Source organism: Myotis davidii, unplaced genomic scaffold (assembly GCF_000327345.1).
Source record: "Myotis davidii unplaced genomic scaffold, ASM32734v1 scaffold562, whole genome shotgun sequence".
Taxonomy (NCBI): Eukaryota; Metazoa; Chordata; class Mammalia; order Chiroptera; family Vespertilionidae; genus Myotis; species Myotis davidii.
In genome coordinates this window covers 2,119,195-2,119,486 of record NW_006293953.1, presented here as the reverse complement: position 1 = coordinate 2,119,486, position 292 = coordinate 2,119,195, and positions in this window count along the sequence as shown.

Sequence of the window (292 nt, the reverse complement as noted above, 5' to 3'; positions counted from 1 at the left end):
CAGCCCCCACCCGGGCCCCTGGCCCCTGCAGCCGAGCCCACCAAGCCCCCCTACAGCTACATAGCCCTGATCGCCATGGCCATCCAGAGCTCGCCGGGGCAGCGGGCCACGCTCAGCGGCATCTATCGCTACATCATGGGCCGCTTCGCCTTCTACCGCCACAACCGGCCCGGCTGGCAGAACAGCATTCGCCACAACCTGTCACTCAACGAGTGCTTTGTCAAGGTGCCCCGTGACGACCGCAAGCCAGGCAAGGGCAGCTACTGGACGCTGGACCCCGACTGTCACGACA